Consider the following 13,446-nt stretch of genomic DNA (forward strand, 5'->3'; position numbering starts at 1 on the left):
CCTGTGGCGGATGCAAACAGGAGGTGACGGCCCAGCTATCAGGCCAGTGATTTGAATAACAAACCAGGACAGATAGCACAAGCGCACACACACGGACACGGACACACACACACGCGCGGACGCGGACACTTGGAATTTGCGTATATTGAGAGCCATGTCAGAATGACAGATGTGTGTTTATGGGAGACAGGAAATGGGGGAGAGACTTGAAACGTGGCTTTTAGGGTTGGATTATGTACGTCGGAAAAATGACTGATGGATGAATGTATGTTACACTTTATAATTTAAGGTTGGATTATGTGTGTCAGAAAAATCTGCGATGATGGATGAATGCATGTTACACTATTTATAATGTAAGGCCTTTAGAAGGTCTATGACGGCTACGCTCTTATCCAGAGTGACTGCACATCAATGCATGCTATACTGAAGTCTCTATATATATACCGTTACTGTAATTTTGAGACACTCCAGTTTGAGCTTATTCACTCGCTATAAGTCTGTAAACGCCATGTGCCGTTGTTTACAATAGCCCAGATAAAACTCATCTCCCAGCTATAATATAGCTTGGAGATAATGGTTATTGTAAACATGGATATCATTCCTGAAATATTCAGTGAGTATCTGGGATACTTGAAGCATGTAAACATCCTGTTTGCCGTTGGGTTTAACGGTTTGAGCACGCTCCTACTTTCTTGATGCTTCTTTATATGCACAGTTGCATTCTGCAGTCATGAAAAATCTTACTTTTGAAGTCAACGCAATCCTACTGTTACATAAGGTTCTCAACCAATTAATTGTGAAAATGTTGGTGAAAATCACCAGCTCACTCAGCACACTCTTGTTGAGATGCAGTACAAACCAGTGGTTCTCAACCCTATGGACCGGTCAAAGCTTTTGATTTTTTTTAACCCATTAATACCTGGAACGCATCAGTGTCACTTTAGATTTATTTGCCTATTCAAAAATAGCAGATATACAAGCTCATAGCGCGGCACCGAGTGCCGCGCTATGAGCTTGTAGATCTGCTATTTTTGGAAAATCTTGAAACAATTTTTTTTTCCAAAAACGTATGATTTAGAATTTTTTTAAAGAATCGCCTCAGGTCTTAATGGGTTAAGTGGGCCGAAAATGTTGAGAACCGGCATAAACCATTTATTGCAAAGATGTTAGGACGTTCTGTGCTGCTCTGCTCCCACATGATGCTCCACAGCACATTTGCACGAGAATGACACGGATGCTGAGCTCACCCCCCCCCCCCCCCCCATAGGACAGAGCCTAAAGGTACACAGTTATCACATGAATATATCAGACACATTATCGTTGCTGTCGGGCAGAAACCTCAGATCTACATATTGCAATTCTTTGTATTTTTGTCGTAAATTAACGGCCCTACTTGATCATACTACAGCGTCACACAAAAGCATCAAAAGTTGCAGATCCACAAGCTCGAAACGTGACACAAAGCGTTTTGAGCTTTTAGATCTGCTACTTTTGCAGTTTTTTCATTTGAATCCTGAAAAGTAACCGTTTTGGACATATGAGGTTTCCACCCCGACAGAGACGAGATGAACCCACATCAGTGAAAATGCTGCTGAGCCACATTATGTAATGCAGTAGGAGGCTGGGGAGGTGGAGGGTGTCTGATCGTTGACAAGCAGCTGGCGGTGGCAGTTTTTTCAATCAGTGGTTCTGAAACTGTTTCATGTCAAGGACCCCCAAATTCATGTATTTGGCCGCGGACCCCCACTTTGAGAACCACTGGTATAAATGGAATGTGTAGCAAGTTGCTGCTACTGACCAGCCTCCTCTGTGGCTTGTGCGTTCCTCTGACACCCAGGGACACAGCAGCTAGATGGTTCAAACGCATTTAATTGTTGAGAGTGGTAAGTTGTGGCATTAACCCATTCAATCCGGGAACGCATATATGTGTCATTGGTTTTTTAGCTATAACCATTATTTTACACGTTGGGCTATTCAAAAATAGCAGATCTACAAGCTCAAGCTTGTAGATCTGCTATATTTTTTGGGGGAAATGGTGAAAATGGGTGCAAATCTTTGAATATACAGTATATACATTTTTTAACGCAAATCTTTGCTTCTGGGGTATTCTAAATCCGAACTTTATTTTGAAAAAAAACTTACGTTGCTAGAATATCAGGTGGTTCTCAAACTTTTTTCATATCTAGGACCACCCAAAATGATATGTATCCATCTGCTTAAATCAGCCATCAGATGCAACGCATTTTAGTACTTCTACTTTTGGTACTTTAAGTATATTTTGATGCCAATACTTTTGTACTTTTACTCAAGTAACATTTTGAACACAGGCCTTTTACTTGTAACAGAGTACTTCTACATTGTGGCATTGATTATTTTACTTAAGTAGGTTCTTCCACCACTGGTTCTTATATGACGTGATAAGATTTGCCAATATACAAACTAACGCCGTGACCCAGGGCTAGTGTGAGTGACGTCAGGACTTGCGGTGCTCCATTGTGAGGACCATTTTCCTGGCTCCATGACCCTAAACCACCCCTTGCATGCATTCTCAACACGCACTGCTGACCGACCTCACAGACCGCGGGGCCCTGTTACCATGGTAACTGCGGTCCACGGATATCCCACGTGTCGCTAGGGAGAGTCTTTCTCTGCCCCCGGGGGGTGAGGGGGTGGGGGTGGTTGATTGACACATTTATTGACAAAAATGCATTGTATGCACCGTATACATTATAGCATCACTGTCAGGTGGAAACCTTGTACTGTACTGTATGTGTCCAAAACCGTTACTTTTCATGAAATGTAAAACAAAAAAGAAAAGAACCTGAGTTCCAATCTTATTTATTCACAAGCTCTTGTTAATACTTTTAATCGGTTCAATATTCATAAAACCCACAGAGACACTCTGAAAATAGCCGATCTACAAGCTCACAACTTTTACATGTATGTGTGTATTATGTATTGTGGAGTGTGAGCGTGTGTGTGCATATTACAATCTCTATAAGAAGATGCGTGGATGCGCCCTTCATGCAGGGGTGGGGAGGGATACATAGGGAATACAATGAATTCCCTATGCATTTAAAAAAAAAAGTGTATTGCTGTTATCTAATAATAGCAATACAAAATATAATTAAAAAAAAACTCGAATACATAAACCTCTTTGTAAACGGTAAGACGGAAGCTCAAAACAGTAACTATGCGAAAGGTAAAACAAAAGACCTGCTGCATCTAAGCCTAAGGTAATGGTTTTGGACATAAAACAATCATTAGGTCCAACTTCTATTCAGCCAGCTCTATAGGGAGGACTGAAAGCTATAACAAAAGAGCTAACACGTGTACAAGGTCTGCAAGTAATCCATTCCAAGGTATCGCTGCACAGAAAGAAAAAGTAAAGCGTTATTTTTTTCCCATACAGCACTTAACAATAGAGCCAATCGACTTAAGGCTTGCAGGTCGTCTGTTTTGTGGATGGTGGTTCTGACCTTTTTTCTTGTCTCCACACACACACACACACACACACACACACACACACACACACCACTTCCTCCCCTCCCGTCTCCCATCAATGTCTTCAGCCCTGAGAGGGGGGAGAGGAGAGTGGCTCGTCTTCAATGCTTTGTCAGTGAGGTAACCACTCTATAAAAGCTGTGCTTGGAACAAGTGACGCCATTGTCTATGTGTTAGACGTGTGTTTATGGGCCATGGTGGTGCGTCCAGCAGGGCACTGGCACCCAGGGTGGCCGGCCGCTGTCTTTTTACAACACAGGGCACCTAATGTACAGTATATAAAATATGCAGTGGTGGAAAAAGTACTACATTTCTTTACTTAAAGGGGTAGTTCACCCCCAAAATAACTTTTTTTCTATTGATTACTGACCATCTGGAGCCTTGAATTCATAGATATTTTTTTGTTTTTGTCACATTCCTAAGCCAATAATTTGATTATAATAAATGTGTCCCCATTGATTCCGGTAGGAGACACAAATGCATTTGTGTCTCCTACCGGAATCAATGGGGCTAAAGTTATTATAATCAAATAATAAAGGAAGGAATGCGACAAAAACAAAAAAATATCCATGAATTCAAGGCTCCATGGGGTGAGTAATCAATAGAAAAAAAGTTATTTGGGGGGTGAACTACCCCTTTAAGTAAAAGTATCAATACTGCATGTAATGTAAAAATACTCTGTTACGAGTGAAAGTCCAAAATTCAAACTTTACTTGAGTAAAAGTAGAAAAGTATTGGATCAAAATATACTTAAAAGTAAAAGTACTAATTATGCAGTGTGTCCCATTTCACAAGTTTTTAAATGTATAAAATGTGTATAAAATGAAAATGGCTGATCTACAAGCTCACAATGCGTCGCGATAGATCGGCTATTTTCGAATTGCCAAAATCTATATAGGGCTGAAGTGGTTAATGTATGTTTTGTAATAATAATCAAAATCTACAAAGTAACTAGTAACTAGTTTTCAAATAATTGTAGTGGAGTAAAAGTATAATATTTGCCTCTGAGATGAAGTGGAGTAGAAGTATAAAGTAGTGAAAATTGGAAACACTCCAGTAAAGTAAAAATGTCTCAAAAGTGTACTTGAGTACAGTAGTTGAGTAAATGTACTTAGTTACTTTACACCACTGCTTTTGCGTTACTTTGAAACTCCTACAGCTGTCAGGTGAAATACAACATTGTGGTTGTCCACACGGAATCATCTTTATTGTCACATCACAGGTTTACAGGTGTAAAACTTTTGGTAACATTTTGAATACAGACTTTTTACTTTCGTAACCGAGTACTTTTACATTGTGATATTTCTACTTTAACTTTGGCAAAGAAGAGTCCCTCTTCCGCCACTGTGAGAAGGTCACCTCCGAGGGCCAAAGACCAAATTGTTTTTCTCTCTCTCAGACAAGTTGCATGAAGATATGCTGAACGATTCTGATGTGTTATGATGGTCTCTACCCACTAGCACAATGTATTCATATATTTTTTATTTGACCTTCCTTTAACCAGGTAAAATTCCTTTGAGATTGAAATCTTGTTTTGCAAGGGAGCCCTGGCCAAGAAAGAAAATCAGCAAGAGACTACACCATAGAATACAATAACAACACAAAGCACAACACAAAATACACAAAAACACGTTAAAACTCAAGTAAAACAGCTGCAGACCTCTGAAGTAAACTTCTGAAATTATCCAAATTACATTTTCAATACTTTTACTTATATTCCACTACATCAGAGCGGCAAATATTGGTACTTTTTACTCCACTACAATTGTTTGATCATTTTAGTTACTAGTTACTTTGAAGATTTTGATTATTATTACAAAACATGCATTAATCACTTCAGCCCTATGCATACTTAGGCTATTTGAAATTTGGCAAAAATAGCAGATCTACAAGCTCACAACGCATTGATCATCTTGTAGATCTGCTATTTTCAAAGCATTTTTATACATTTGGAAACTGGAAATTTGTATTTTTACTTTCAGTGCTTAAGTATATTTCAATGCGAATACGTTCGTACTTTTTGAATACCAGACTTTTATTTGTAACAGAGTATTTCTACATTGTGGTATTGGTACTTTTAATTAAGTACAACATGTGAGTACTTCCACCACTGATGCGTTCTGAGGTGAAGAATAAGTGAGTGTGGAATGGTTTCATTGTCATGAAACATTGACACATTGCGAATGATTGCATTGATCGGCTGCCAGGAGGTGTCCCTGCACACCATCACAGCTCATCAATGTGGCCAGACTTCATGCAGATTCTTCCTATATTCTGACCACACTGTAGATTCCTTTAGGGCTGTGTCACGACCGTGGCATTTTAGACGACCATTGTCTTTTTAGACTTTGTAAGCAAAAGATTGCACAGGGCAGATACGACAAATAACTTAACCCATCAAGTTCTGAGGCCGATTCTACAAAAATGTCTTCTAAATCATTTTGATTTTTGATTTTTTTTACCTATGTTGCTACATCAGTGGTTCTCAAAACTTTTTCATGTCAAGAAACCCCAAAATTATATATATTTGGCCGCAGACCCCCATCTCAAAATATTTTGTTCCTGGGACCCCCCAGAAGCAGAGATTTGAGTTACAAATGTTCGCTTTAAAAAATTAATATATTCAGAGATTTGCACAAATTTTCACGATTTCTCAAAAATAGCAGATCTACAAGTTCATACTCAGTGCCGCGCTATGAACTTGTATATCTGCTATTTTTGAATATCCAAAGAAATCTAAAAATGACACGGATGCTTCCCCGGTCTTAATGGGTTAAATATACAAAGCCTCATCACTGAAAAATACACATAAATGACAATGACTGGAAAAATAAATGATATACTATGGTCAAAACAAGCCACATTTGATACTTAAAAAAATAAGGGTAAAACTGCGAAAATATCTACAAGCTCATGACATGTCGTGATACTGAATATTTGCAAAACCTTTGAAGAATGTTGCCCTAAATACCAAAAATAGAGACGCCAGGTCGAAAGTGGTTTAAAGAGCATGGAGAACTATGTGGACATAATGATGGAAATATATGACATTTCTGTTAATTTCATCCAGACAGATTTATACAGCTGGTTTGCATAACAACAATTATGCAAAAATAATTGCAATTAGCTCAGATAATTGCGATCCGTTAGCTCAAGTAATTAAGAGACTGCTTTTTAATAATGCCTTTGCTAATACCTCATTTGGAATGGTGTCTAAAATAACATAATATAACAGAAATCTTGTATCTCCAATTTCTCCTAAATGAATGCCATTACACTTTATACCATATTATACTATTATACTAGCCTGATTATCAGACAACACCTACAGCATCTGCTTATATAACATCCTGGTCAAGCCGGTTCTACTATATGGGGCTTAGTGCTGGTGAATAACCAAGTGCGACATGAGTAAAGTCAGCTCTTTCCACAATGGCTGCCCGAGGAAGATCTGCCGTATATTCTGGCCCAATAAAATATCAAACGAGGAATTCCACATGAAGACTGGCTGCCGAGATGGGATCACAGAAATGAAACACCGTCATCTAAGATGGCTTGGACATATGTACTCCGAATGCCCCCAGAGCCAGTGGTTTAAAAAAATATATTTTACCTATAATGGCATATACTGTATAGAACATGTAATGTGGACGATATGTGTGCACGTACGGTGCATGCAGATAAAATGCATAATAATGCATGCACACACACAGCATATAACACATAGTGAGTCACATACTAATTGACTTGTTCGGGGAGAACAATTTTGAGGAATTGCCAGTGTCATCCATCTCATCAGATTCCAGAGATTATACATGGCTGAGAGCTGACAGCTGATGTTTAACAATGCATGGGCGTCTTAATTCACAAAACACGCCTCATTGATAATCACACTATCCATCATGCCTTCACAGGAAGCACATTGAGCAGCCGTGTCCTGGAGTCCAGAGAAGGATCCTGGTTATGGAATGTATTTCCATTCCATTTTGCACTTCTATTCCCTGTTAGAACCCGACCGCTGCCAGTTTTTGGGGGTCGGATGGCGATCCCGATATATAAAGTACAGAAGTCAATCATGACGCCAAACCCACGGTCCCTGTGTCATGGGCGTGTTTTTCTCATTCAAAATACCTTTTTATTTTAAATACGTTTATTTTAAAAATCACCTCATATAAAAACTGTGTTCCAAAAAAAATCTGTCACGGAAGTGGCTCCGTCGTCAGGCTCCGTCAAAAAACAGCGATTCCTTCAATTTAATGACATTTCATCGCGGTCGGGCAGAAACCTCTTAATCTCCATATTCAAAAGTTTTGTGTTTTCTTTTTTTTGTAAATTAACGCCCTACTGGATCATACTACAGCGTCACAAAAAAACATGAAAGGTAGCAGATCCACAAGCTCGCCGCGGTTCGAGCTTGTAGATCTACTACTTCTGCTAGAGTGTTATTATCTAGTTTGTTTGTTTGATGAAACAACTGAGACCTGACAACGCTACTCTCCTACAGAAAGTAGAAAAAGCCAATGCAACATGACGTGATGCTAATTATGTGCAGCCGCATGTGTAATGTAATGTCATTCGTTAGAATCATATTTAAGCCCGAGAATTGTAGTTGATTTGTCGACGGGCCGTTTATTTTCCTTGCTCTTTGAATGAATTAGTACTTTTTCGTCAGTTGTTGCTAGGGATGTTCGATATTTACTTTTTTGACGAAATCCGATATTCCGATATTGTCCAACTCTTAATTTCTGATTCCGATACCGATATATGCGGCTTTTCACCAAAAGTCAACTAATTGTCAGGTAACATCACATATAAATTAAATTAAATAGTTATAATATCAATATAATATCTAATAAATATCTAATAAATCTAATATAATACAGTGATGTTGTTAGGTTTTCATTAATCAATTTCAAAATCATAAAAAAAGGGAAAAAAAGTTGTTTTCTCTCAAAAAACAATACAGATATTTTCTGATACTAAAATGTTATGCTATTATCAGCTGATAATATCGGGAGGCCGATAATATCGGACATCCCTAGTTGTTGCTTCATAACCATATTATGAGTAAAATTGTCTGACCCATTTTGTAATTTTTCTATGAAGTGACATTGAAAATTAGATGGGAGGGGGAAACACTTTCGTGACCTAAGAGGGAGTGAGTTTTGAATCCCTACCCCGTAGTGTGGAAGGCACACCCACACTTTGCCCACAAGGACATTTTTCTTGCACCTGGTGGTAGGTGCTTGGACTGACATGCACAAGGACACTTTTGGCACCATTGGGTGCAAATACACATACACATCACATCTTGCAACACAACATAATTTGCACATACTTATGAAAGGACCGCAATGGAAATAATCCGCTTTTTTTTTGTTGCATTTAATCCTTTTGATATACATACATTGTGACAATGTATGTATTATGTTTATTATCAATAAAGACGCCAGGCTTCGTAACTCTATAGGCTAGACCAGTACGTATATGGGTCTGGCTCTAGTGCATGTGTCTTGTCTGCTCAGTCTCAGGTAATCACCCTGCTCACACTTGGTTAGTATTTTATTTTATTTTATTTTTGGCAGAGAAAGAGAGAAGTTGCAGGTTTGACTCCTCAGAGAACAAGACAGAGATAAACATTATGGAGAGCAGAGGATGATGGCTTTGGTATTCAAATCGTAAAAGTATGGTTTGGATTAACGTTGTCTGCCGTGTGTGCGTGTGTGTGTGTGTGTGCGTGTGCGCGTGAGGGCTCTTCCATATGTCCTCCTGCACATGTGTATGTATACTTAGTAGTCTGTGCAGTCTATACCGTATCACCATGTGTTTCCTGATCTCATTGCTGCATGCAGTTGCAGTATTAAAATTTTTACTTGAGTAAAAGTACAAAAGTATTGATAATAATCAAAATCTGCAAAGTAACTAGTCACTAAAGTTTTCAAACAATTGGAAAAATAAATATTTGCCTCAGATGAAGGGGAGTAGAAATCTAAAGTATGTAAAGAAAATGTAAATACCGTAATTTTCGCACTATAAGCCGCACCTGACTATAAGCCGCAGCAGCTAAATTGAATGTTTGGAACATATATAAGCCGCACTGGACTATAAGCCGCGGGTGTAAAATCCATAGATTTAGGAGGTCCCCTAGTGGCCGTTAGCTGTAAAAATCCATAGATAAGCCGCACCGTTATATAAGCCGCAGGGTCGAAAAATGGGAAAAAAGTCGCGGCTTATAGTCCGAAATTTACGGTACTCAAATAAAGTAAAAGACTTCAACATTGTACTTAAGTACAGTACTTGAATAAAGGTACTCTCCACCACTGTAGTGGTCTAACCACCAGACAGCGAGGTTGTTCACCCCCTGTCCTATTTGACCCCCGGGGGGTGTCATTCCACAACACGGAACATGGCACAGGCTGTCCTAGCCTCCCCTCACGCACTTGATTACTCCACTCAGGTCGGAGTCTGGCTCGGAATACTAAAGCGCTCATTCCTTATTAGCCTGCTGGCGCCGGAACCGCAGAAAAACACCAGGATTTAGAACATGGGTGAAATAAGCCTTTAGATGTGGCAAGCGGATGCAACGATCTGATTCCTTGTGCACAGGTGCCGTCGGTGGTGGGAAGAAACTAAGTACATTCCATATAACGTTGCTGTCGGGCAGAAACCTCCCATCTCCATATTTTTACTTGTTTGTGTTTTTTCGTAAATTAATACCCTACTTGATCATACTACAACATCACACAAATGCATCAAAAGTAGCAGATCCGCAAGGTCGAAACGTGCCACGAAGCGATGCGTTTTGAGCTTGTAGATCTGCTATTATTGCTATTTTTGAATTTGAATCCTAAAAAGTAACAGTTTTGGACATATGAGGTTTCCACCCGACAGAGACAATATATTAAATTGTTTTTGCTACAGGTACAGTACTGTTACTTAAGCCTTAGGGCTTTATTGTGTTATCCTCAGTTATATTGTGTGCGTCATATGTTATGGAAGTACTGACTTATTTTTTATCCCCAAACAAATTAAGTCAATCAATCAATCAGTCAGTCAATCAATTCCTGACCAGCTATTGAAATCTGAATATTCTTCCATGTCTTTCTAAGGTACTTGAAAGAATAGTATACAATAGACTAACTTAATTCAATTCAATTTGAATTTGTATTAACTGAATTTCTGTCTGACTTACTCTATTCACACCAATATGGATTTAGAAGAAAACACTCACAAGATATTAACTTAAGCCAAAGCCTCTGGTTCTAGATGTTGGGTCAAGGGACCAGCTGCGTTTCCAATGGACTCTCACAGGTCTGTCACTCTTGAGTTTGCAAATTTGGACCCTTGAGATGGAAACTTTTGAGAACCACTGCACTACTGTATAGTTCCAAACATCGAATCCTCATAAATGGGTATTGATGAAGCACGTGACCTGCAGTGTTTCTGACCCTTCATCGACACAATCTCAATGGCTCTCAATGGCTCTGGTTATAGCTACCAATACTATCTATGGATCTGCATTGTGTGTGAACCATGTACCACGAACAACAGCTCTATTGGTTGAGAGGAGCAACAAATTAGATTAATTATTGTAAATCAATGGTGGCTGAGTGTCCAGCACAGTGTTAACATCAGACAGAGGGACAGTTAGTGTCCAGCACAGGGCTAACATGATTGATTGATTGATGTACTTTATTTAGTAAGACATGAGAACAACGGTACATGGAAGTACAAATTCACAATACAAGGTCTACTAAACTGGAAGACTCATATAAAGCACTGAGCTTGTTTAAAATGAGATCCCCATGCACACAAATCATGATGACATATAAGAGACAGACAGATAGATATACACACTACTATACAGAACGTCATACAATCAGCATACATCAGGTTGACACTGTGGGCGGCAGTGGCTCAGGAACCGAAAGGTTCCCAGTTCGATCCCGGGCTCCCCTAGAGTTAGTGTCGAAGTGTCCTTGAGCAAGACACTGAACACATAATTGCTCCCGATGAGCAGGTTGGTACAGTACCTTCCATGGTTTCCACCGCCGTCTGTGTATGAATACGTGTGAATGTAAAGCACACTGTAAAGTGCCTTGGAAAAAGGCACTATGTAAATGCACCATATACCATTTATCAGGCAGAGGGCAGGAGGTTAACAGATGGAGATACAGACATTCTAGGATCAGTGAGGTACAAAGGGGCTGTCATGATCATGACATTTTAGTTGATGATTAATCGTCATACAAAATAATTGCGATTAACAGTTTCATTGCGTCTTTGGCATTGAACAATATGGGAACCTAAACCAAAAATACATTGTTGGCATATACATGAGTATGTATACTATGCACGTTATATTATATATTAATATAGTACTGTATTCTGTATTCAATGATTAATAAGTTATGTTAATGTGGTTGCTGGGCGAGTGCAGGTCGATGAATACAAAATAAATTATTTGTAAGGATGGCGGGTTGATGATGATGATGATTTATGCGTACCTGTGGATTTGGATGACGTCAGAGACGCTCCTTTGTGCTTCTGTATGGAATAATACATATGGCTATTAGTGAAGCTGAATCCATCATTTGCATACATTTCCACTTCCACCACCTTATGATTGATTTAACCCATTCAATCTGGGAACACATCTGTGTCATTTTAGATTTAAGCTATAACCATTATTTTATACTTTGGCTATTCAAAAATAGCAGATCTACAAGCTCGTAGCGTGGCATTCGGTGCAAAAAAGGAAAAAGAGAGGGCGAGAGAGAGGGGTGGGAGCAAAAGAGGGAATATGACCCAAAAGTAGGGATGGGTATTGGCAAGAATCTCACGATACGATACGTATCACGATACTTGGGTCACGATATATTGCGATACGATACATATTGCCATATATAAGATACAAATCGGAACCAAATATGTACAAATTGGAACCATTGTGGTTCCAATTTGTACACCCTGAGTATCAAATGGGGTTCCGTGTTGAAATGAACAAAGGTTCAGAATCCCTGCTTTAAAACTTCAATGGGTAACTGACTTGCTTCCACGGGCTGCCATGGTAACGGTGTGGTATTGTGCTGTAGAATGAAGATCACATTGACCCTCTCACCTACACTGAGCTCATGGAGTCAGCCAGTGCTGCTGGGTTCTGCGTATATTGATTGTTTTCTCTGTCTGTGCACGCGCGCACGCACGCACGCGCACACACATGCACGCACGCACGCACACACACACACACACACACACGCACGCACACACACACACACACACACACACACACACACACACACACACACACACACACACACACACACACACACACACACACACACACACACACACACACACACACACACACACACACACACACACACACACACACACACACACACACAGCATAGTACACGCAAATGTATACTTTCATCACACATGTTTTCAACTGGAAAAAGTCTTGCATAGAGGTGTGTGCGTGCGTGCGTGCGTGCGTGGAGAAACTTTCACTTATAGTTGAGTAATATTTGACCAGGAGTAGCCTATCTATACTTTGACTCAAGTACTGTGGTTGTGTACTTTGTCCACCACTGCACATATTATGCCACCTTCTGGAAACCCGGCAGTTCCAGAACTGTAATAAAGTAATTCACAGAGGCAATCAGTTTGGATGAAAGAAATCCACAACGGTCCTTTCCACGCCAACTGAACAATCCTTCCAAAGGGAAATTAATAATCCCATTTATTTCTTGCAACGGAACACGGCCCAAATACCGTTCATCCAACCACCAAGTGCTCTAAATTATGCTCCCACTGTTTTGTTTTGATTGCCAGCACACTACTTCTCCCTACATTTTGATTTATGATGCGGTAATGAAGGTCCCAACAGCATACTTTCCATCTACAAATAAACACCACTTTTTTTTTTCTTTTTTTTTT

General features: G+C 39.5%; 1 protein-coding gene across 2 annotated transcripts in view; it reads left to right on the forward strand.

Annotated features, from left to right (window-relative positions):
- LOC308099802 (cGMP-dependent protein kinase 1) overlaps window positions 1-13,446 on the forward strand; it is a gene marked incomplete at its 5' end in the record, with an annotated part of 171,419 nt that overhangs the window by 68,209 nt on the left and 89,764 nt on the right. The window lies entirely within an intron of this gene.

The sequence above is a fragment of the Gymnoscopelus braueri genome, assembly GCF_963280865.1.
Source record: "Gymnoscopelus braueri genome assembly, chromosome: 14".
NCBI classification, from domain to species: domain Eukaryota; kingdom Metazoa; phylum Chordata; class Actinopteri; order Myctophiformes; family Myctophidae; genus Gymnoscopelus; species Gymnoscopelus braueri.